A 26,531-nucleotide genomic window follows, 5' to 3' on the forward strand; every position below is an offset into this window, starting at 1 on the left:
TTAGCTTGATTTGTTCATTTCACAATACATATATATCAAAACATGACATTGCACACCTCACAATTTTGCAATTGTATTTGTTGTTTATACCTTCATAGAGTAAGGGGGTGAAATAAAAGTAGATTGTTTAATAACCAAATACTTTGTGATTTTCTGGCTACCTTTCTCTATTGGTTTCCATTTGAATTCTATTTTACTCAGAGAATACACTTTGTATAATTTACAGTATTTTATTTTATAAAAGTTTGTTTTATATTGCAGAATATAGTTTATCCTTGAAAAAGTTCTGCATGAGCTTTCAAAGAATGTATATTCCGCTGTTGTTGGATGAAGTAGTTGATAGATATCACTTACATTCAATTAACTAGTAGTGCTCTTATGAGTTCAACTATGTCCTTGCTGATTTTGTTCCCACTAAATCTGTTTATTTCTGATAGAGGGTTGTTTAAGTTTTCCACTATAATAGTGGATTTATTTACTTCTTCTAGTAGTTTCATCAGTTTTACCACAATTATTTTTATGTTCTGTTGTTAGGCCTTATAAATATATGTTAAAGATTGTCATGTATCCTTGAGAATTTATGTCTTTATGTAACATGGGAAATTGCCCAGCCAGTCTATAGTGGGTTTTTTGATTTTTTTTAAATTATTTTGGAGATTATTTTGTTTTTATTCTCTAGCATTTAGTTTTGGTTTTTCCTTAATGACTTTTGTCTCTCTGCTCATATCACTCCTGTCTTTTTTCATGCTGTCAATTTATCCATTAGAGCCTTTAGCATATTAATTATAGTCAGTTATAGTCATTTTAAATTTCCAGTCTGAAAACTTTAATATGCCTGTCTTATCTGAGTCTGATTCTGATGCTCACTTTGTCTCTACACACTTTTAGGTTTTTTGTTTCATTTTGTTAGTAATTTTTTCTTGATAATCCAATATGATGGACTAGATAAGAAGAGGTGTTCCATGGAGCTTAGCAACGTGATCTTGAGGTGGCAGAAGGAAGAGCGTTCTACAGTCCTATTATTAGAGCTCAGTCTTTTAGTGGGCCTGTGCTTGTAGCCTGTGACTTGCAAATGCTTCTGGGTCCCTCGCATACCCATCTAACTTAGGTGGGACAGGATGACTGAAGGGAGGCAGAGTTGTATATTTCCCTTCCTTCATGTAGAAGAAAAGAGCCAACTAGAGTTGGACATTTTCCTTCCTCCAAGTCAGCTAGACTCTAACAAAATCCTAGGTGGTTAGGTTCTGGGTAAATAATTTCTCCTGAAGATTGAACTCATGAAGAAAAAAAGTGCTCTGACATATTTCAGAATGACTGTTTTTCTCCTCCTACAACCACTCTGAAAAGCAATATGGAGGTTTTTTAGAAAACTTGGTATGGAACCACCATTTGACCCATTTGGTCTATACCCAAAGGACTTAAAATCAGCATACTATAGTAATGCGGCCACATCAATGTTTATAGCAGCTCAATTCACAATAGCTAAATTGTGAAAGCAACCTAGATGCCCTTCAATAGATGAATAGATAAAGAAAATCTGGTATATATACATAATGAAATATTACTCAGCATAAAAAGAGAATAAAAGTATGGCATTTTGCAAGTAAATGGATGGAGTTGAAGAATATGATGCTAAGCAAAGTAAGCCAATCCCAAATACCAAAAGCTTAATGTTCTCTCTGATAAGTGAATGTTGATTCACATGGGGGAGGGAGCATGGGAAAAATGGAGGAACTTTTATTGGGCAAAGGGGAGAATGGGGTAGGGAGGATGCATGGGGCAGGAAAGATGGTTGAATGAGATGGACATTGTTACCCTAGGTACATGTATGACTGCAAATATGGTGCAATGCTATATTGTGGACAACCAAAGAAATGAACAATTGTGTACAATGAATCAAAATTCATTCTGCTGTCATATATACCTAATTAAAACAAATAAATTAATTAAAAATATCTAAAAAAAGAAATATGGAGGATTTTTCTCAGATATTTACCATAAGGACCTGTTTGAACTCCTGGAGGTAAACTTACAAAAGTATAGGTACACCCCATACACACAAGCGCACACACACTGGGTCTCCCTGGAGTTTTTGACTCTCCACCTTGTCCATACTGGTCCACCAACAATTGATCAATTACAACTCAGTGTTTTCTACTCCAGCATTGTTCCCCTCAGAGGCTCATGCTGCTGAATTTCTGTCTATCTCCAATTTGGGGGTCAAGAGTTTGTCCCCAATTCTCATTTAGATCTAGGAAGAGTTGATTTTCAGTTTGTTGATTTTACTCATGGATAGGATGTAATAGTGACTTCCAGGATTCTTATATGCTATCATTAGCTGGAAGTCAACTTCAGAGTAATTTTAAGATGTGCTTGTCTTCTTCTGAGCTCTTTGAAGGCAAAACAAGTGTTGAGTCCAAAGTGCTTTTGTCTTCCTTTAAGACAGACCAGGGTACAGTCTGTTCTAGAAAGAATCTAGGCTTACATTTTCAAGTGACTTTTGACTTTGATGAAGAAATTATACATCTTCTCTTTACAAATGGAAAATTTTTCTGACTGTGGGTTTCGATGAAAAAATGTTATTTCTTTTTTAAAATTAATTAATTTATTGTTTAAATACATGACAACAGTGGAATGCATTACAATCCTTATTACGCATATAGAGCACAATTTTTCGTATCTCTGTACATAAAGTATGTTCATGCCAATTTAAATGGATCTTTAAATATATTTTACTTTTCTAATAATGTATTGTTCTAAAATATACCAATAACACTTTGGAAAAGTAAAAGTATATTCTGATTAAAATCCAGTGAATGATTAAAATATTAGGCATCGATATTTTATCTGAAATAATAGCACTAAATTGCACTTTTGAGATTCCACTTTCTGGTATGAGAAAGGGAGTACCCACCACCCTGTTTCTCCCACTGAATGCAGCTAAAGAACATGAAACAATGGGTAGAGTGACTTTTGAGGCCTCTGTAAAATAAATACTAGCAGGCATATTGAAGAAGACCAAAATTTTCTCCTTGTTTTGTTTCATTTATTCTTCTTCTCTCTCTTTTTTTTCTTGTTCCTTTTCATTCACAACCCTGTCTACCAAGTGATCCTACTTCTAGTAGTGACCACAAAAATAATAACAGCAGAGAACCACTGAAGCCTGAAGCTAAGAATTGGAAGCTTCTTTTCTAGTCGGAGTAGCTGTGGTCCACAAAGGTGGCCTAAATACCCTGTCCTCTCTCCTTAAACACCTATCCATTCCTGAGGAGACCTCTCAGTTGGCACTCTACATGCTTCACCTGACATCCCAGCCTACCCTGTGTACTGCCTGCAGTTGGGTTCCATCTACCCATCTGGTTAGCATCCTGCTCGAACATCATTTCCAGATCTGGAAGATTAGATTAACAATGACACCGGGAGGTGTAGGTTAGTTCTCAGACATCAGTTTTTATTTTTAATCTGATTAAGCGAAAGTAAAAACTAAAGGAAAAATTACAGTGAATCTAATAAAAACATTGTTTTCCAGGCAATTCTAAACATCTCCTTGGTTAAAGACAGGATCCTGGAAGTAACCAATTCATTTATCCACAGCACTACCAACAATGCAGTTTCTTGCAGAGAGCATCTTCTTGGACCAATCACCTGAGCCTTGCTTCTTTCCTTGGCCACAGCTCAGAAGGAGAATGATCATGACTCAGTTATTTCATTACAGGCTGAACTCATGTTTCTCAGAGAAAAAAAAAATCTCAATTGGCATTGGGATGAGCCAAGCTGACACAATTTAAAATTCTGGGATGTAGCCTTTTTCTCAGAGTGAGTCACCCCTATTTATGGAGATAATAAAGATTCAAAGAAATTTGAAAGAGCAAATAAGACTGGTCCTTCTGTCTCACTTTTAGACTGGCACTGCCCTCATAAGGTCCTGAATCTTAAGGATCACATCCATGTCTTGTTACTACATTTTAACAGAGTACTCTGTCATCTTGCTGTCTATCATTTTTTCACTGTTCATCCTGATTTCACCTTGAGCAACTTCAGAGAGCATGTGGATCACCATTCAATACCTTCTCTTCATACCTCTTGATCCTCTCAAATCTAATGACCATGATCCAGATGTCTCTTTAATCACACTCCAGAACCTGTCACTATTCTAATGAAGTGATGCTCAGCCTGCTGGCCATAATTTATGACTCTACCAGTATCTTCACTTTCGGATGACTGAACCACAGCCTTGTCCCTGAATCCCTTCCTCTTGCTCAGTTAATGGCTGAAATATCTCTCTCTCACAGCCATTCCTCCTTCCTGACCTTGTCAGACACTCAGGGTGGAGTGCCTAGGTTGTCCCTAACATCTCCAGGGCTTGTTATTTCTTTCCCGGGAATCGACCAGCAAACCACCCTTCTTGACTTTTGTCTGGATAACTAAACACTGCATAATGAAAGCCACACTAATCATGCTGCTTGGCCCAGCTCAGATCCATGATCTCTAACCATAACAGCACCAAAAGTTTATGATCCTCCCCATTCTTCCTACTCAACTTCAATGTCCTCACTCCCAGCAGACAAACATTTCCTATTTCACCAAGGCTTCTACGTTCCTCCCTGTCAGCTGAATTATGCTCCTCTCTCCAACAGTTGATCTACATATGATGAACACCTCTACCTTGTACAAATCCCCGTGTCCTTCTAAAGATATCCAACTCCTCACCTTCTTTTCATTACTTGACCCCCGGTCCTCTCCAGCTGCCACCACTGAGATTTTTTCTTCCTGTCTCAAAATTCCTAAAAGAAGAATCTAAACACAGTTATACACTCCTTCCCTAAAAATTTATTCTCAAACTGCACGTTATGACATTGACTTCCTTACTGCCAAATAGATGATTCTTTTTTCAGTTCGCACCTACCCAGACATTAACTACATTTTGACGCTATTGCTCATTCTCTAGCTGGTTTTATTTTAATGCCACAAGATTTTATGTTTAATTTTTACTCTTTAACTTTTAGTTTAATTTCAAAAATATGCATAAATTAAGATACTAGTATAATGAATGCTCAACTATTTATTTTTCTATCATGCTCATTCCACATATTTTAAAGCACTCTCTATATATTATATCATTTCATCAGCAAATACTTTGCTATGTATCTGAAAAGATTTTTAAAATGCCTTAAGAATCATTTTCACAATTACTGTTGCCAAATAAATCTGAATCTTCATAAGTCTTTAATATCCTCGAATATCCAAATAAAGTTCAAGTGGTCCCTTCAGTCAGAAAGATTTTTTATAAGAATTTGTTTGAATCAGATCTTTAGAAGCTCATATACTACAATTGGTGGGACAGATCTCTCTCTCTCTCACTCTTTCTCTCCCCACCACCCCCGCTCCCCATGAGTGCACAACTTAATGAAGAAATGAATTGTTTTACAATTTAGTGTTATTTAACATATTTCTCTCTTTCTTGTATTACTTTTAAAGTTGTAGTTGGGTCTAAAAGCCTTCATTAGCCTCAAATTTGATTTATTACCAAAGACACCAGTGAGTCTCCACCCAGGGCCAAGCAGCAGGACCCTCCAGTTTCTTAATTGCTGAAATAATGGAATCAAACACAGACACTGTATTTCTAAGGCTCCCTGCAACATCTGCCAGTTTTTCTTTCTAAAATTCTTAAATCATTCCCTTTCCTCAGTCCTGCCCTCAACAGCCTATTTCAGGTCTTTATCACTTGTTAGCTTTATAAAACAGAGTTTATAAAACAGCCATATGCAAAGGTCCAGACAGTGGGCTAGGACATCAAAATCTAGGGACTTGGCAAAAGCAATGCCAGAAGCTCACAGCCCTCAAAGCCACTTCAAACAGGAAAGCTCCCTTGCTCTCTGCCCCATGGGGTAGATCCCCTCCTAAGATTGCATTTGGCCAACAAGAAAAATAAGAGATTCTTCAGCCAAAAAGAAAGTTACAGAAAATTCCAATCTAAAACAAGCAAAAATTGACCATGACAGGCCACTATGTAAAACCCTACATGATCTCCCATGGGCTCAGAATGAAATGCAGTTACTTAATGTGATACAAGGACCCCTTTGATCTACCCCACACACAGATGTAACACTCCAGCATCTTCTTTGTGAATCTGGTCCTCCAGCAACACCAAACTCCTTATAGATCCCAGCAGACATCATTCTGTGTCACATCCCTAGACTTTGGCTCTTCCTCTTCTGTCTACCTCCAACTCTTTCCCCACTCTATCTCTGTTCAAGATTTTAGAATCAATTTAAGCACAATCTCCACCAGAAAGCCCCAGTCCCTTCTTCCTTGAAGCCTCTGCCAGTTTAGGTGTCCACCCTATGTGCTCATGCTATGAACCACGACCAGTGTTTTGTGACTGCAGGAGCATGAGCCTGTTCTGTGCTGTACGGAGAATCTATATAACAGCATCCTGAGTTTAATCTATTTCTGTCTCCATGGTGTCTGATAGATGTCCACACTCAGATCACAAGAGCTGGATGCATGCATAAAGGATGAAGAAGTATGAGTGAGAAAGCATTCCTTAAGTGGACAAGGAGGTCTTATTCATTAAGCTGCAGCTTAATATTGCTGGACACTGCTGTGACCCTTCAAATGCTGCTCCATCTCAACACCCCAGAGGCCCCCTCATCCCCACCTCCACAGCCTATTATATAATGCTACATGATTCAAAAAATTACTTCAGGGTTACAGTGATGAACACCACTGATCCCAATAGCACAAAAAACAGACACAAAAATTGAGTTTCTTGGATGACAGAATGCTGGGTAAACAAATCTATGCAGCATCATATACAGAAAAATACCAAAATGTGGAAACATGAAGAAAATTTGGTGCTAAGCTGTAAAAGCCACTATCTGGGGAGTTGTACATCAAAGAAATCGTCATGATTCTTACACTGATCTAAGAATCAGGCAGATTTGCCACTGAGCTGCTGCAAAGTAAATCCAAATAAATACCCCACTAGATGGGCATCCAAATGCTCAATTAGCATTCCAGAACATACTCAGGGAGTTTCAAAGAGCCTAGCACTGTCATGTTATTACGAGAAGGGAAATCTTATCCCAGCCAGCCTCTTTCATTATCTAGTGCTGTGAAAAGCCCTCCATGAAGTGCTGGGAAATACTCGACCTCCCCATGCACCGGAGTCTATTTTCAGCCAAGAGTCACTGTGTTCTTTTCTGTTTTCTTTTACAAATCTTTCTTCCCAGAGCTCTTCTCCATTTTTCTTCTGTGAGATGTCACTTTATCTATGATATATAGTTTTTCATTAAATGATTCACTAATTTGTAATTTTATTTTTAAAATAGATTTTATTGGCAAGCCTGCACACATAACTGCATTGTGTTCACTGTATGGGTTTTGACCTATCTGCTGTCTTCAGAAACTATGCAAACACTGTCAATGAAATGCACAGCCCAGCAATGCATTCCTGCCATGAGATCAGGAAGCCTTGCCTCGGCATCTGCTGTGACAAAGGGAATCCACCTGCAAATTTCTCACTTAGAATGGGTATTTGGATATGTATAATAGGTATTCAATCAGTGGCAAATAGAGTCATATCCCAATAGTTAAAACAGTACCCATTGTTACTTAAAGAAATAAATTGAATCTTTCAGCATTATTGAAATTAAATTTAAAAGGGGGAGGAAACGTGAGTGTGTGTGTATGTGCATGTATGAGGCTGCGTATCTTCATGAGCTTTCAAACACTAGTGAGAAACCGTGTTCATACACAGCCAGAGTAGCCAGTGCTAACAACGTCCTTCACTTGGTATTAATTTGCTTTGTAAACACAACTGTAATTGGTATTTAAGGGGCTATTCTAAATTGCCGTCACCCCCTCTGTCTGAGCGTGAGTAATCTAATTTTTCTGCAAAGCATGTTGCAGTTTGATAGACAGGTCTCCGAGGACTGTCTTGTATGTCAGCAGCAGTGAAAATGAGTTCTGAAGTATAGTCACACCCCCACGCACGCGTGGAATCCCAATCACCCACGACTCATAGATCCATTTGCCCCATGTCTTGCTGCTGACAGATAATATATTCATTTGCTTCTGGCTAAAAAAAAAAAAAAAATAGTGAGAAACCACTGGCGCATATTGATGGCATCCTCAAGAAGCCATAATTGGGAGAAGTGATTCGAAGCTCTTGTACCTGCCAGGGGACCTGGAGCTGCTGTCACCTTCTTCATTCTGCAGCCAACTAGAAAAAATGAACCCCCAAACTGTCAGGGGATCAAACCATTCTCTCTTGTTAAGACTGGAAAATTAAAATCTATCTCCTTGACAAAAAGGGAATTTGCTTGCAAGTGCCACTTAGTATTTAGCAGAACACTAAATGTTATCTGATCAAAATTACTCCCTAAGGGGAAAGTGTGAGTTTTCCTGTCCACTTCTAACTGTGTTTTGAATACCTGCACTACATGGATGTCTTTCTATATTTAAATATTTAACACGAGAATATAAAAAGACAAAATTGCGTGATGAAAATGCTGTTTTGAGGGTAAGACGAGCCCACTTTCGGAGAAGCTAGCTGGAAGTCTCAATTCTGGCCCACAGACAGGCGTTACCAATTACTTCAAGGACCAGCCATTTCCTATTGGTGAATTAGTTCAAAGGAGGCAGACAATATTTGCGAAACTGAAGCAGTTACCTGCATTCGGTACTAATAAGCTCTTCACTGTTCATCCACAGTTGGACATTTAATAAAATGGCATGTATGCTGAAAACCTAAGGATTTCAGTATGCTGATATGAATTAGGGTGTATAAAATGTTTTCATTTGAGATCAGTGATTTGGTTTTCTATTACTTGAAACTATTCATGTTTTGAGATAGCTCTACTGTGTGAGTGGAAGCTGTTTCTGTTGAGCAATTCTAGATTTCAGAAATATTTGGAAAAGGAAAACTTTGGGTAATAAAGAATATGCACCTGCTCTGTGTAAAGTGCAGTATGGTACCCATTTTCTTTCATCTCCCTAAAGTTTCTAGTGTATAGTTGGTGTTCAGTGAACTATCATTTGAAATACTGAATGGATCAACTTAGGTAGAAAACATGATTCACTGCATGCACTAGTTTAGAATGTCCCAGAATGTTTGAAATATTATTACATTGAATTTTTTTTTCAGTCAACTTTTTCTCTGCTGGGACCGAAAGACATGACATGAACAATTTTAGAAGAGGAAAGTTTATTCGGGGCTCATGGCTTCAGAGGTCTCACTCCATAGCCAGCCTGCTCTATTGATCTGTGCCTTATGTGTGGCAGATTGTCTCAGGACATGACAATCAGGAAGCAGAGACAAACCTCCACCACTCGCCAGGGACAAATTATAAGCCCCAAAAGGCATACCCACCAGGGATCCACCTCTTCCACCCACACCTTATCTGCCTACAGTTGCCAACTAGTTAATAATTATCAGTGAATTAACACACTGATTAGCTTAAGGCTCTCATAACCCAATCATTTCACCTCTGAAGTCATTGTATTGTCTTACACATAAACTTTTGGGGAACCCCTCATATCTAAACCATAAAGATGGTATTCTAGACCCTGGTGTTAAATTCGTTAAAGAGCGCTCATATTCTGTGCTACATCCTCAAATGCCTAACAACATACTTGTCAAGTGCTTTCCAAAAGAGGACACTTACCACAGGACTCTAAACTAGAGAAATAGTGTACTGAAAATAGACCCCTGTAAGGAGGAAGAGACACAGAAGCACCAGTGGGCTTCATTCCTGAATAGGCTTCAGAGACCCTAAGCCGGATCCCGAAGCTACCAGCAACATCAAAAGCACAGAATCATGTTTGTGACTCTTGATGGTTCCTTTCTGGGCAAGGTCCACTTACAGGATTTTTCCATATGTATGTCTTGGTAAATAGAATACAGTCTCATCTATCCTCAACCTTACCACAACTATACGTGTATATATGTACACACACTTATATATGCAATATACTCAATTATATCTGCATGTTCCAAATTGTCTCTTTTACAATTTCATGTTATATACAATTAAGAAAATTGTGCAAAACTGCCATCTCATTTTACTAAAAGGGTCCCAAAGTAAAATTCCATGACAGACATGACAATTTAACATGGAGACAGTGGAAGTTCAAGAATCACTTTACAGTAAAAGAAAATAAAATTCAACCTTTTTTTTTTCATTGAGGTGAAATTCAAGTGACAAAGTTAACCATTGCAAATATACATTTCTGTGCACTGTAGTACGATACAGTGCTATGCAAATCTACCTAGTTCTGAAACATTTCCACCACTCAATTAAGTAGTCCACCCATGAAGTAGTCATTTCTCATTCTCCTCCTCTCATGGCCCCTGACAGTCATTAATCTACTTCCTGTCCCCATGGATTTGTCTATTCTGTACATTTCATATGAAGAAAATCATACACTGTGTGACCTTTAGTGTCTGGCTTCTTTCACTTAGCATGTTTATGAGTTCCATCCTCATTACAGCACATATTAGTACTCCATTTTTAGCATGCACAGTATTTGATTGGATGGAGAAACCATATTTTTTCTATTCATTCATTTGTAAAACTCAGTTTCTTAAGGACCCACAACTTTTGGCTATGAGAAAGGTCTTTGAATCACACAACTCTGGCTTGGTTTTACTATTCAAAAGCAGCATAACTGCCAGGCAACAACAAAGCCACAGGGATTGTCCAGGGCCTCAATGAGAGTATCCTGTACCCTTATTAGAGTCCTTGAGGCAGCAAGCTTGTTATTGTTACAGACTGCCTCAGTGTAACAATGGGCTTTTAAAAAGTAAACTTTCAGGAAAAAATTTCCATTATTATTTCAACATTTGTAATGGTTAATTTGATTTCTTAACTTGATTGAATTAAGAGATGCCAAGGATTAAGAGGCTTCTGGGTGTGTCAGCAAGGGTGTGTCTAGGAATGATTGGCATATGGCATAGCCAATTGAAATGAAAACCCTCTGTAAGCATGGACAACACCATCCAATAGGATGATGGCTTGGATGGAATAAAAGTTGGAAGAACAAGGAGACAGCAGACACAAGCCCGATTCTTCTTGAATGGATTCTTTTTTTAATAGATTTTTAAAAGAATAAATGACAGTGGAATGCATTACAATTCTTATTACACACATACAGCATATCTTTGGTTGTATATAAAGTACGTTGACACCAATTCATGTCTTCATACTTATACTTAGGGTAATGATGTCTATCACATTCCACCATCCTTGCTAATCCCCTGCTCCCTCCCTTTCCCTCCCACCCCTCTGCACTATCTAGAATTCATCTATTCCTCCCATGCTCCCCCTCCCTACTCCACTATGAATCAGCCTCCTTATATCAGAGAAAACATTCAACATTTGTTTATTGGGGATTGACTTACTTCACTTAGCATTATCTTCTCTAACTCTATCCATTTACCTGCAAATGCCACAATTTTATTCTTTTTTATTGCTGAGTGATATTCCATTGTGTATATATGCCACATTTTTTAATCCATTCTTCTATTGAAGGGCATCTAGGTTGGTTACACAGTTTAGCTATTGTGAATTGTGCTGTTATAAACATTGATGTGGCTGTGTCCCTGTAGAATGCTGTTTTAAAGTCCTTTTGGTATAGTCTGAGGAGAGGGATAGCTGGGTCAAATGGTGGTTCCATTCCCAATTTTCCAAGGAATCTCCATACTGCTTTCCATAATGGCTGCACCAATTTGCAACTTATTATTGTTTGTCTTCATAATAGCTGCCATTCTGACTGGAGTGAGATGATATCTTAGAGTAATTTTGATTTACATTTCTCTAATTGCTAGAGATGATGAATATTTTTTCACATATTTATTGATTGATTGTATACCCTCTTCTGAGAAATTCTGTTCAGGCCCTTGGCCCATTTGTTGATTGGGTTATCTGTTTTTTTGTTTTTTTTGGTGGTTATCTTTTTAAGTTCTTTATATATTCTAGAGAGTAGTGCTCTATCTGAAGTGTGAGGGGTAAAAATTTGCTTACAGGATGTAGGCTCTCTGTTCACCTCACAGATTGTTTCTTTTGCTGAGAAGAAACTTTTTAGTTTGATTTCATCTCATTTATTGATTCTTACTTTTAATTCTTGCACTAGATGAGCAGGAATCAATTTTAAGACAGACAGATATCCAGGGCACTGTGTGACCCAGTGATTTTGTCTGGAAGCTTTTAAGATCTCACCCCTGGCATTCTAAAATGTTATAATGAGGTTCTAGTTTATTCATTACAATAGCTAGTTTGGTGGGCCAGTCATTCAGATACCTAGTCAGTGATCTAATTGGTAGAGACTCATGTCTTTTAACTGAAGGAAAATAAAATTAAGTAGAACTGTATGTGTCAGAAGAAATAAATCTCAGAAACATCTGGAGAGAAAAAGCTAGCTTCAGAAATAATGCAAAATAATCATATATGAAGTTTAAATACACATAATTACTGCATAGTATATGCAATGCATTATATATTGTTTGGGGATATATTCGCATGGATTAAAAGTAAGAAGTCATTCAAAATTAAAACATCAATTGTGATAACCTTTGCCAAGAATATAGACAGTAGAAAACATAAAGAAATGCCATTGGGAGGAGTATATATGGAATTTCAGTTTGTGCTGTGACTCATGTTATATGTTTTAAGCTTGGTGGTAGGAATGTAGGTATTTTCATATTGTTATATATAATATTTTGTGTAACTGGAACATTTCCTTGAAAATAAGGAAAAAAATAGAAAATCAGGTAAGTTTCAAAGAATTGGGAATCAGAATGTCACCAGACTTCTTAACACAGACAATATAAACTAGAACACCATGCTGCAATGCTTTCCATTATCATGACCAACTGAATTCTGTACCCAGACAAGCCAAGAGGCAAGTGGGAAAGGAAAATACAGACATTTCTACTCAATTTCTTAAACTTTGATTTACCATGCTGTATCAGAAGACAGTTTTGTCATTGAGGTGATCTACTCTATACCAGGCAAGTCTCTCCAAACTGAAAATAGAAAGGTTAAAAAAGAAAGATGAAGTCCAAATTTCCAAGAAGCTTACCTACTATTGAGAGATATAAATAGTAAACAATAAAAAATAAACATGCATATCAAATGGCAGCACATGCTATGCAGTCAGTTAACATTGGGTGGTACCATGCCTGTCAAGAGGGCACTCAAAGACATTAAGCCACATAACTATTGTGGAAAAACCTTTCCTTGCAGAGAAAGAATCTGTGCAAATGTTCTAAGGAGCTAATAAGCCTTGTGGGTTCAAAGCATAGGACAGACAGAATTACAGTGAGTTTGTAGAAATGAGGGTAGGTACATCAACAATGGTTGATGAAGCATGTGAGTATCACATGAAGGGCTGTGACTGGAAATGACCAAGATAAGATAGCACACCCCTGGCCAAGTAGGATACTAATGAGAGAACCACCTGCTAGCAAAGAAACTCGATGCTTTCTATAGTCGTCCCCATGCCTTCCTGATACTGCAAAGAAATGGCAACCAAGACCAGGACAATAAGGCTGTGGTACCCAACTAATTAGAATCTTCACTTATCTCTAGAAAAGGATCGGGAATAGCTTTGGTCTCTACAGAATACATTCCTCCTGGATTCTTGCACAAATGAAGACAGAAGGTTGGGTCTTTGGAGCTCAACTTCCTGCTGCTCTGTGTTTGAGGATTCACAAGGGACTAGCTTCAAAATGAGAAAACAAAGTAACCTGTTATGCTCTAAACACTTGAAGTAGGTCATGGCACTCATATGTGGAAGGATAAACTAAAAAGTATCCCCCAACCACATATCACAACTATGTGGACATTCTACTATCAGTAAGAATCCATTCATTCTGGGCATGTAAAAGATACATGTTAGCCAGGTGTTCCATCACTGTGACCAAAACACCTGACAAAAACATAGAAGAGGAAAAGTTTATTTGAGGCTCATAGTTTCAGAGGTCCCAGTCCATAAATGGCCAATTCCACTCCTCTGGGACTGAGATGAGGACAAACACCGTGGTGGAAGGATGTGGGGTAAGAAAAGCATCTCGGGGCATGTCAATCAGGAAGCAAAGAGAGAGTTCTTCTCACCAGGGACAAAATGTGTACTCCAAAGGCACACTCCCACTGACCCACCTCCTCCTGCCACACCCTACTTTCCCATAGTTACTGCCCAGTTAATCTATTCAAGTAGATAAATGAAAGGTTAAGTCTTTTTAACCCAATGATTTCACTTCTAAACTTTCTTGTATTGGCTCACACATGAGTTTGGGGGACACCACACATATAAGCCCTAACAAGACATTTTCCACTAATTGGAGTCCTTGGTAGCATATGTAAACTCAGGAAGGGGTTAAAAACTCAAAAATTATTTCCAAAAAGTTATTTTATGAGCTTGTTCAACATTATATTAATCAGGTCATATGACTTCCTGTTAAGGTACTAGACCTGTTTACTCAGGAAGTAAATGAATCTGACAGGGCAAGATTTTAGGTGAGTCAGGGTATAGATCTCTTTAGTAAATAAAGAGAACTACAACCAGAGCATCACCATTTCTTTAAACCCACTCCTGCTTTATTAGGTACCAGAAAAATATGAGTAAAGAGTGGTACCATTAGCCTGAGGCCAAATTCTTTACAGGTGGTGCTTATAAGCTGTATTAAGAAGATAGGGATTTTAGAACTCCTTTTTTTCAGTACAAGCAGTGGAGGTACTTAATACAGGGAAGTGGAGATACAAGGTGATAGGATATGAATAGGCTCTTTGAAAGAAATTTTAGGAAATAGATATATCTAAGATGAGAGGGAGTCTATAGTTAGATCATAATATATATGTAGACATAGACATAGACCTAGATGTAGAAAGATATGTAGTACCCCACAAGTCCAAGAATGTGAAACCCTCTCTTCCACTAGGTGTAACACAGGGAATATGTTAGTTCAATAAAATCAATGACTATCCCTGCTTTGAGATGGCCAACAGATCCTACTTTCAGCCTGACTGGTTTCTAGCACAGACTCAGCGTGAAGAAGCTTTCCCCCCTGGGTCCGCCCAGCTCCTGTAAATCACTAGATGGAGAGGAAAGGGACCAGTAGGTGACCTCAAGTTTTGAGAATTTTTAATACAATGATTTCATTTCTAAACTTATCCCTCCTTATCTCAAACCCTGAGGGGACACACACACACACACACACACACACACTCACACACACACACCCCTCCACTGTGGGCATGGGGAGCATCCATCACAGCACAGACAGGAGCACCATGCTTAATATCCAAATGATGTGCTCTGTGTCATACACACAGAATGAACCCAACATGAGGCACTTTACTAACGCTGAACTAAAGCACTTGATGGCTTCCTACACTCCATCTTAGCTGCTTCTCAACATACAAACCCCTTATTGTATTTTAAATGATTCACTTTATTTTAAACAGAACCCACTTTCAATTCAAGGTAAAGTTTAAGGATGTATTTTCTGTGTTTTAATATTACTGGATCTAACACAGGATGAATAATTATCCTCAATACTCTTCACATAGGTATTGTTCATGAAAATCAATATCTAGAAGCAATTTTGAGTTCTTTTAAGAAGAGGGATTAAATATTGGACAAATGCCAAAGACCTAAAAGAATTCAGGGCAGGAGTATGAGTAATCTTTACCTTTTTTTTTTCTGCTCCAAACTGATTTGATTTTCATGAGAATCCTGCTTCAAGGGAATTATAAGTATACTAGTTGTAGATCAATGGAAAAAAAAATAAAAAAGTTAGAAAAACAGAAGAAGCACAAAGGGAGGGGATGATGTGCAGAGGTGACTTGAGCATAAATATCTCTGATAATGATGCTTAGTGTCTCTGTTTTTTACATTCTATCTTTGTGAAAAATGCAAAGCTGGTAATGTCTCACAGCTACAGAAACAACAGGAATTGTATGTCAAAACATATTTAGTTGTTTTCATACACATGTAGCAATATGATTGCAACTTAACAATTACAACCTTTTCCTCTTCACTGGAATATGAGGATATTACATGGATATGGTGCTGGAGCACCTGCCTACTTTCCCACTCCAAAATACACATTAAAACTTATAGGTGAAGAAGGAAGTACTTATCCATAAATTTTATATAAGACAATAGAAATTTTACCAATGGAATAGAATTTTATTGATCTAATGTTTTTTGATAGCCTGGTTTCCCCTGAAGAGCTAGAATATTTGTATGGATTATCTCATTGGATTCCAGAGGTTTCTCTGAGACGTTAGAGGTACACAGCTCTATAGAATGTTCCCAGTGAAAAGAGATGATGTAATAAATGAGGCAAAGAGATTCAGAAAAGTGGGAAAGTAAGGCATCAAGCTCTAAATCTAGATAGAAATTCAGAAAGATGTTCATATTGGAATGCTAATTTTATTTAGGATGCTATTCGTTTTCGGTGATGTTGGATGACAACTTGACATAAAGTAAGAAAGGGAAGAACACTGTGGGAAGACCTCACATAAGTCTCTGGTTAGCTACACACTGTCTAAAGGAAATAAGGATCTCATTGCTATAAAAATATTTTCAAGCATCATGCCAACATTGATATTTGTTCCCATTCCAGAAACCAGTCTGGATTGCTTTCTATCTCACACAATTGATTCTACTCACATTTTTCAGGCCTTAAGCAATGTTGTTTTCATAAAAGAACAATTGTATTTAAAGCAAGTCACAGTCAATGAAGAAAGGTGCAACTTCCAAATACATTATCTGAATGATTTTTAAGTCCTGCTCTGAAGGAAATATAGACCAGGTTGTCTTGTGCACCTGTAATCTCTATACCTTAAAGGCTACATATCGCAGGAGATTTCAATAAAAGGTCTCTAAGTAATAAATACCACATGCATATTGAAATCATTTTCTCCCTGTGTCACCAAATTCTTCGTTACCAACTGTGAGTTTTCTTGGAAATGGCTTGTTTGGTTGCCAGTAGATAAAGTAATTTCCTTCCTACCTCTACCTTCAAACCTAGCAAAGAACAATGTAAGCATGGTTTCTGGCATACAAGAGACATTTGATAGATACATTTGATAATATAAACAGCTTGATTTTGCTCAGACCTGGAAGTTACTATAAGAAGTGCTGCCTGTGAGAAAAGGACTGGGGGTGTCTTAGCATGAACTGCCCCATGTCCTTATGCTATTCATCATGTGAGCCCACATTTAGTAGGCTCACATGGTTTATGGTTTAGATTGAGGTGTCCCCAAAAGCTCATGTGTGAGACAATGCAGTAAAGTTCAGAGGTAATGATTAGGTTCTGAGAGCCTTAACCCAACAGTAAATTAATCCCCTGATAGGGTTAACTGAGAGTAAATGAAGGCAGGTAGGATGTTGCTGGAGGTTGGGGATTTATATTTTGTCCTTGTTGAGCATAGCTCTTTCTCTCTGCTTCCTGGATGTAATGTCCTGAGACACTTTCCTCTGCCACACTCTTCTACCATAATGTTCAGCATCACCTCAAACCCCAAGGAATGGAGCTGGTTTTCTATGGATTGAGACCTCTGAGACTGTGAGCCCCCAAATAAACATTTTCTCTTCTAAAAATGTTTTTGTCAGCTCTTTTAGTCACAGTAATTAAAAAAAAACTGACTAAAACATTCCCAAAGTTTCTCTTTAAAAAACTCAGAAATATTTGCAAATCACATACCTGGTGAAGAACTTATATTACTTGAACAGAATTTACACAAAGCGCCTACAACTCAATAATGAAAAGACAAACAGCCAATCCAAAAGTGAGCTAAAGCATAAACTGATGTTTCTCCAAAGCTATATAAATTTCTGATAAGCACTGGAAAAGTTGTTCAAGATTATTAGTCATTAGAAAAATGAAAATTAAAATCATAATGAGACATAATATTTCTAGTGAATAAGATAGATAATAGCATATTTTGGTGAGGATGTGGAGAAATGGGAACTTCTTGTACATTGTTAATATAGTTGTAAAATTATCAAACAATTTGGAAATATCTCGAAGAGTTAAATATAAAACCTTTTATATAACTCAGCAATTCTACTTCTAGGTATATACCCAAAGGGGGAATGAAAAATACGTCTCTACAAATGCTCATACACAATATTTATAACAATATTATTCATCATTGTCCTAAACTGGAAACAATCTGTATTAGTCTGTTCAGGGTACTGCACCAAAATTCCATAAACTATATGGCTTAAACAACAGGAATTTCCCATTTGGGGAGCCAGGGAAGTTAGATAAATTGTCAATATTATGTGGTTCTAGTGAGGGCTGTCTTTCTGGCTTGTAGATGGCTGCACTCTTATCTCTTCTTTTATGATCACTGACCCCATTATGGGTGCTCTACCTTCATGATTCCATCAAAACCCAATTATGTTCAAAGGTTTCACTTCCAAATAGCATAACATTGAGGGCTTCAACATTTGTATTTGGAGGGGACACAAATATTCAATCCATAACATTTTGTCCTGGGGCCCCAAAATTCTTTTCCTTTTTGCATGCAAAATACATTAACTCCATCTCGTATTCTTAACTCATTCCAGTATCAGTTCCAAAGTCTAAAGCCCAAAGTCTCATATAAATGTCACCTCATTAAATATGTATGAGACATGAGATGTGATTCACCCTAAGACAAAATTCCTCTCCAGCTATGTAACTGCAACCAAAGAAAATGTTATGGTGGAATAGGCGTGGTTTAGAAATCCCCCAAAAAAGGGAGAAATGGAAAAGGGGTGACAGATGCCAAGCAAGTCCAAGACCTATTAAATACTGTGAGATCTTTAGAGCCCCTGGGGTGGTAGCTTTACCCCAGGGCTTGGATGGATGCTACCTATGCAGCAACTCTGGCGGCAGCAGTCAAACCCTTTGAAAATGAAGTAGAGGCAATCTTGTTCCCATAGGCTGTGAATTCTAGGCCTGTACTGGGACTACAAGCCCCGATGATCTCAGAATAACCCTGGGGTCCTTCTCTACTTTTCCTGAAAGCTATCAAATGTTCACAGTAAAATAGCTCCACGTTACCATCTTCTAGAAAAAAGTCCAACATTTTCTATCATGCTGCCTCTCTTTCTCTGTCCCCATAAGTTCAAACTTTTGCAGTGATTTTCAGGTATAATATCTCTATTTCTGGCCACTGCTGAAATTGTTGATTAAAGTTGTTACTTTTGATATCTTTATTACTGGTAACTCAACTACATTTTTAGTGTTGTCTTCAAAATAAGCTTTCACATTATTTGCCAGCCTCTACCTATTACCCATTTCCAAAGTTGCCTTCACATACTGGATATTTTCTACAATAGCACTCACTGCTCACTACCAATTATTTCATTATAGAAAGGGCACATTTTGTTCTTTTAAGACTAGATGCTTACTCTGGATATGTATTTGCCTTCCTTGAATGCAATGCTTCCACCCCAAGATGGTCTATGGACTTAAGGATCCATCATCATGGTGTTCTAGCAAGTGCTTCTCTGATCAAGGGACTCACTTCACAGCTTAAGTGCAGTGATGTGTTTATTCTTACAGAATTCACTGGGTTTCCATGATCTGCTGCACCCTGAATCACCTGGCCTGACAGAACTTTGGAATGAGGTTTTGAAGCTTCAGTTACAATGCCAGAGAGATAGCAACAGCCTACACAGCTGGGGCAACGTTATCCAAAAGGCTGTATATGCTCTGAATCAGCATTCCTTATAGATGTTTCTCCCACAAGATTCATGGATTCTGGAATCAAGGTGTAGAAATGGGAGTGACTCTGTTCACTATGACCCCTAGAAGCCACTAGAAAAACTTTTGCTTTCTATGCTAATCTAGAAATCTTACTTCAAAGGGAGGAATACTTCCACAAGGACACACTACAACGACCCTACTGGGCTGCAAGTTTGGAATGCCATCTGCCCACATGGGACTCTCCATGCTTCTGACAAAGAAGGCAATTATTGTGCTGGTTTGAGTGATTGATCTCAACCACTGAAGGAAAACTGAAATGCTGTTCCACAATGGAGGCACAGAAGAAGATGTCTGGAATACAGGCGATCCCTTTGGCATTCTCTTATTACCATGCCCTTGACTAGACACCCCAGAAAACTACCACCACTCAAACCAGGCAAGATTACTAAGGGTCCAGACCTTTCCACAGTGAAAGATTACTCCACCTGGTAAAGAATGGGGGCTATCTGAAGTGCTTGCTGAAGGCAAAGACAAGATGTAATAAGTTGTGGAAGAAAGATGTTACAAATGAGAGCTATGGCCACATGATTGGCTGCATGACCAGTTACAGGAAAGAGGGCTGTAATTGTCACAAATATTCGTCTTACGTTGTTAAGAGCATATACGGAGACAAAGAACTTTGTTTTCTTCCCTCTCTTATTTCCTTGTCCTGTAACATAAGATGTATTGTCTTATGTTATTTAAGTACCATTAATTCTACATGATACTAAGTTATAAGACATCAAGAAGAGGAATAAACCTCACTTGGGGATTTTACCTCTTCTTTTGGGAAAGAGGTTAGAAAACTTTCAGTTGTTCACAGGACATTTGTATGATGTTTTGTAAAAGTACGACCTTGTTTTTATCTCTATTGAGAGGTTAAGTATTGTTTAAGGAGAAATATATAAATGCCAAGTTGACAAGGGTAGACTTTGTTTGAGGCACATCCCCGACCTTTTTATTTTTTTATTTTGAAACAATGTCTCACGATGTTATTTAGGGCCTCTCTAAGTAACTGAGGCTGTCTTTAAACTTGCTATCCTCTCAACTCGGCCTCATGAGTCACTGGGATTACAGTCATGAGCTACTGCACCTGAGACAGGAGATAAACTTTGGGTGGTTAATTTAGGCGTCCACTGGAATGGCCCATGGAATACCCAGATTGTCGTTAAACCTTATTCTGGTTGTATCTGTGAGTGGTTTTGAATGAGATTAATATCAGTGGGCTAAATAAGGAATATTGCTTTCCTCAATGTGGGTGGATCTCATGTAGTCCTTTGGAGGTCTGAATAGAACAAAAGGTGGGTTAAAAAAGAATTTGCTCTTTCTGATTATTTTTTAACTGGAATATTGATCTGTACATCAATTGGGATACTGGGATTTACAATATTGACTCACAGGCCTTCAGACTAAGACAGGAACCACATGCCTAATTCTCCTAGGTCTCCAGCTAGCAGACAGAAAATCACAGTTCTTCTCAGCCTCCATAATCATATCAGCCAATTCCATATGTGCATATTTGTTCTTGCTCTGTAATACCCTGATTAATACAGAAAATGGAGCTTTTCTTCTTCACTATGGAGATATTTCAGTGGTTCTATAGTTAATAGAGCATTTTTAAGATCCGAATATTCATTTTAAAGCACAGTTTGATGAAATTACAAATCCTTAACATAAACAGCATCTTTCTTCTTCATCATCTGTTTTCCTGAAAAGCAAATGGCAGGTGTCCTCATCTGTATGTACTACACCAACAACATTCTGTGATTGGGGGGTGGTCCTGCCAAATGACTGCAGTCTTAAAATAGCTATGGAATCCACTGGTGCAGGACTTAGAGGAATATTGTAGGAAGTTTTGATCAAATGGGGGTATGACCTCCAAAGTTATTTATTGATTGTGTTCACTATAAATATTAAAGTATGTCAAAATCTAGAGCAGAAAGTGAATGGTATGCTAGAGATATTTGAGATATCTCAATCAATTGGTGGTAGGCTACAGAGCCAGAACCAAATTACCTGGTGATATTTTAACACAGTTAAAGCTGTTTCCAACTACTGGGAGGGGGGCTGGGGTAGTAGATCAGGGTGAAAGTACTAGCCTTGCATATGGAAGGCACTGGGTTTGATCTTCATAAAAATAAAATAAAGGTATCGTGTCCATCTACAACTAAAAAAAATTAAAAATAGAAATAGAGAAGTAAGGGACTGAGGTCTCAATATCCCCTTCATGAACATACCCTTAATGAGCTAACTTTCTCCCACTAGACTGTACCTTCTAAAGGTTCTACTAATTTCCAAGATTGCCATGACTAGGGACCAAGCCTTCATTCAATTCTAGGGCCTTTGGGAGAACTTTTAAATCAAATTATAGCAGACACTGAAGAAAAGTAATCATGAGATGAAAGAAAAAAAAATATGAGCTATCTTGGAGACATGTGAAGAGTTATCGAATGCTGTTCATGGTCAACTGAATTGAGGACTGAGAACTGATCAAAGGATGGCAACAGGAAGTGATCTTGATAAAAGTCACTTCGGTGGAGTGTTGGGGCAGAGAATGGCTAGAGTACCAGTAAGGAAGAACAGGAGGCAAGGAATGGGAGAGAAGCCAGACGGACAATTCTTTTGTGAAATTCTGCTCTAAGTGGATGGTAGTTAGCTGAGGAAATGGGTCAAGAACAGTAGACTTGGGTGTTAATGTTTCTAAGATGGGAGAACTATCAAAGTATTCTGCTGCTAGAAGGTTGTGGACTCCCATTTCCTGCCATAGATAATGATTTTATTTAACAAGAAATGCTTGATAATGTAAGCAAAGAGTGTTTTGGTATCTAATGTTAGTTGAAACCTCTGGAGAAAACCTCTAAAGTTGCATTGTGTGTTTTTAATAAGAGCTGTGGATCCCCCTTTTCAAAGCCAGGCCTAGGACAATCATCTAATCTGACATTTTCAAACTTGCATATATACCATTTGCAAACTATGTCTGACCCATTGGCCAAACCACTTTGAGAAGGACATTTGAAACCTAGGAACACTAGAGGCTCCCATGCTATACAATTGCAATCGGGCCTGGGTGATAACACACACTAAAGCACCACTTGGTACTGTGAATATCTGATAAAATAAGAGACAGAATGAGGATTACTTCTGGCGTGTGGATAATGAAAGAAAAAAAATTCTCTTGATTAAAATTCAGCATCCATCTTTCACTGAGTTACTAAACACCATTATATATGACCTGTATGAAAATTAATCCCCCTTCAAACAAAGTTTTTTGACTAGTGTTACACAAAAAAAAATTATCTATCCAAGAAGCTGAGCATGGGTCAATAAAGAACCAGATCCAAACAGTAAGAATAATTCAGAGGTGTCGTGGGATCCTTGGAGAGGACAGTGCATGTTGGTCAGTATGGCTGTGTTGTTGTGAGGAGAAGTCACTTTCCTAACTCCATAGGGAATGGCCCATCACCAGTGGTCAAAGTGCAATATGAACAGGAGTCCAAAAGCAATTGTTCAGCAATCCCAAAGGTCTGCCTCAATTGTTTTTCCAGTCCCAGAAACACCTAGATTTCCTTGCACCCCTTTTCCCACCTATGTACCCTTTCTCCACTTAGGTTGTTTTGGTTGGTGCTTCCTGATCTCTAGGACATAATGTGAGTCCAATTTGAGGAGCCTTCCCTGACCCTCAGACCTTATTGCTGTCGTCACACCACATTATAATTTTTAATTAATTTTTTATATATGATAGAAGAATGCATTATAATTCTTATTATACATATAGAGCACAGTTTTTCATATCTCTGGTTGTATAACAAAATATATTCACACCGATTTGTGTCTTCATACATGTACTTGGATAATAATGTCCATCAAATTTCACTATCATTTCTAACCCCTCCCTTACTCTCCTACCCCTCTGCCCATCTAGAGTTTGTCTATTCCTCCCATGATCCCCCTCCCTTCCCCACTATGAATCAGCCTCCTTATATCAGAGAAAACATTCAGCATTTCATTTTTTGGGATTAGCTAACTTCACTTAGCATTATCTTCTCTAACTCCATCCATTTACCTGAAAATGCCATGACTTATTCTCTTTTATTGCTGAGTAATATTCCATTGTGTATATATGCCACATTTTTTAATTCATTCATCTACTGAAGGGCATCTAGGTTGGTTCCACAGTTTAGCTATTGTGAATTGTGCTGCTATAGACTTTGATGTGGCTAAAAAAGTTCCTTCTCAGCAAAAAAAAAAAAAAACTGTAAGGTGAATAGAGAGCCTACATTTTGGGAGCAAATCTTTATCCCTCACACATCAGATAGAGCACTAATCTCTAGGGTATATATATAAAGTACTCAAAAAGATAAGCACCAAAACACCAAATAACCCAATTAACAAATGGGCCAAGGACCTGAACAGACATTTCTTAGAAGATGATGTATAATCAATCAACAAATACATGAAAAAAATGTTATCATCACTAGCAATTAGAGAAATGCAAATCAAAACCACTCTAAGATTTCATGTCACTCCAGTCAGAATGGCAGCTATTATGAAGACAAACAACAGTTAAGTGTTGGGGAGGATGTGGGGAAAAGGCACAGTAATACACTGCTGGTGGGACTGCAAATTGGTGCAACCACTATGGAAAGCAGGATGGAGACTCCTTGGAAAACTGGGAATGGAACCACAATTTGATTCAGCTATCCCTTTCCTCAGTCTATACCCAAAGGACTTAAAAACAGCCTACTACATGGACCACATTGTATTTTTAGCTTGTTAGCATCTGTCTTCCCCTTAATCTATGGTTTCCCTGAAGTTAGGAACTGACTCTTTTGTCCTTATACTTCTAGTTCCTAAGTCAACATCTGACACATTGTAAGAAATGAATATTATCAACAATAAGCTATTCTTACTTAAAACAACTCTACACAATAAGTACTTTCATTAGTCTCATTTTAAAGAAGAAGAAATTGAGTCCTTGAAAAAAGGTCAAGCCAGTGATGGGGCTTACAGAAGTCTGACTCCAGGAAACAGGATCCTAGGCTCTATAAAATGATTATTTTAGGATCTACCTAAAAATGACCCAGAAGGGGGTACTATAGGAACTGCAATGTGCTGTACAATACCTAGCAAAAACCTCTCACAAGGCTCTTCTACACCTTCCATTAACCTTTATAATAGGTCTCATCCCAGGGAAAACCTGGAGAGCACCAAGTGTTTGTCTGCAACCCCTTCTGATTTAATAATCTCTCTAATTAGGACCCCATTCTTGTGGAGGTACATGATGACAGCAGGATTTACTGTGGTGTATTTATAAAATTATGTCAGATTCATTCCAATGTCTTTCTTTTTCTTATTCAATTCCTTTCCCTTCATTTCCCTTTGTCTAATCTACTGAATTTCTATTCTTCCCCTCCCTAACCCTTATTGTGGGTTAGCTTCCACATATCAGCAAAAATATTCAACCTTTGTCTTTGGGGGACTGGTTTATTTCACTTAGCATGATAATCTCCATATCCATCCATGTACTGGCAAATGTCATAAAGTCATTCTTCTTTATAGCTGAGTAAGACTCCATTGTGTATGTATACCACATTTTCTTTATCCGTTCATCTGTGGAAGAGCTAATTAGAATAAGATACATTCCAAGGTTGCATAATCATATCAAAATGGATTCTACTGTCATGTATAAATAAAAAGAACCAATAAAAAATAAAAGAAAAATAAAATTATTTTTCATCTGAATGAATTTTAAATTAAAGACTCTCTGTAGCCTGCTGCTGTGATTAGGTTACAGGTTCTTTTTTTTTCACAATGCAAATTGCTTTGTAATAACAATTTTCATGTTATTTATGAACACTTACTTAAATTCTATATTCTTTGTTAGTAATGTGAGAAATATGGCTAGAAGGAACATTTGAGGTCAAATAAATTAATTAAAACTATACATTATGGTTCTTAAAAACAAGAGCTTTTGTTTTTTCCTTGGGCTATAAGGCATTTAGGCACCCAAGTTTACTAACTTAGGGTAGGATGTATGCTATAATTTGGATCTGGAATGTCCCCCAAAAGGCCATTTGTTAAAGGCTTGGTCCACAGTTCAACACTATTGGAAGATGGTAGAAACTTGGAGAAGTCGTAATCAGTGAGAGGTCTGTAGATCACTGAGGAGAATACTCCTAAAGGAGATTGTGGGACTCTGGTCCCTTCTTCTTTCTCTCATTCCGTTGGCAGCCATGAGGTGAGCAATGTTACTCTGCCATACACTCTGGACATGTATGCCAGACATCCCAATCTCAAAAGCCATTGGCCAACCAATCATGTACTGATATATCCAAAACTAAGTCAGAATAACATCTTCTCTTTATGAATTGATTATTTAAGGTATTTGTTACAATGATGGAAAGCTGACTTAACATAATGTTGGAGAAAACACACCTGAATTTTGATAGCATCCTTGGAACTCGGGTGTCCAACAGCCTTGGAGCCTCTGATAATGTTGGCCATGCTAGATGCAAGGTATTTAAGATCCTGAAAACTCACAATGACAATACAGACATAAAATTGTCACTGCAAAATCCCACAACTCACTTCTCCTGCCTCTTTTACTCTAAACTCTGTTTACTATATAAGGAAATATTAGGAGGGGCACAACTAAACTAAGAGAGAATGGAGACAGTAAAAATATGTAAGATCCCACATAAACTTCAGAAAATGTACTCGGCACAGCGGGCTTAAAATATGTTGTCTTAACTGGTGCGTTCTGATTTCCAGGAAA

The sequence above is a fragment of the Callospermophilus lateralis genome, chromosome 3 (assembly GCF_048772815.1).
Source record: "Callospermophilus lateralis isolate mCalLat2 chromosome 3, mCalLat2.hap1, whole genome shotgun sequence".
Lineage (NCBI taxonomy): Eukaryota > Metazoa > Chordata > Mammalia > Rodentia > Sciuridae > Callospermophilus > Callospermophilus lateralis.